A 735-nucleotide genomic window follows, 5' to 3' on the forward strand; every position below is an offset into this window, starting at 1 on the left:
TCACCCTCTTCTCCTCTTGCCCTCAGTCTTTTCCAATGAATCAGCTCTTCTCATCATGTGGCCAAAGTATTGGAGCTTCTGCTTCAGCATCAGTCCTTCCAATGAATATTCAGGACTGATTTCCTTTAGGATTGACTGATTGGATCTCCTGGCAGTCCGAGGGGCTCTCAAGAGTCTTCTCCAACACCACAATTCAAAAGCATCAATTCTTTGGTGCTCAGCCTTCTTTACGGTCCAACTCTCACATCCATACATGACCACTGGAAAAGCCATAGCTTTGACTAGATGGACCTTTGTTGGCATAATGATGTCTCTGCTTTTTAATATTCTGTCTAGGTTTGTCATAGACTTTCTTCCAAGGCGCAAGAGTCTTTTAATTCATGGCTGCAGTCACCATCCACAGTGATTTTGGAGGCCAAGAAAATGAAGTCTGTCACTGTTGCCATTTTTTCCCCCATCTATTTGCCATGAATTGATGGGACTGGTTGCTGTGATTTTACTTTTTTAATGTTGAGTTTTAAGCTAGCTTTTTCACACTCCTCTTTCACTTTCATCAAGAGGCTCTTCAGCTCATCTTCACTTTCTGTCATAAGGGTGATGTCATCTACATATCTGAGATTACTGATATTTCTCTAACAACTCTACCTTTTAGATATTTCTCAAATCCATCCATTCTTCTCCATCTTAATGGTGCCACCATCTAACCTGGGAGCTCTGCAGTCATCTTCTCAGTGG

The sequence above is a fragment of the Bison bison genome, unplaced genomic scaffold (assembly GCF_000754665.1).
Source record: "Bison bison bison isolate TAMUID 2011002044 unplaced genomic scaffold, Bison_UMD1.0 scf7180017864262, whole genome shotgun sequence".
Classification (NCBI taxonomy): Eukaryota; Metazoa; Chordata; class Mammalia; order Artiodactyla; family Bovidae; genus Bison; species Bison bison.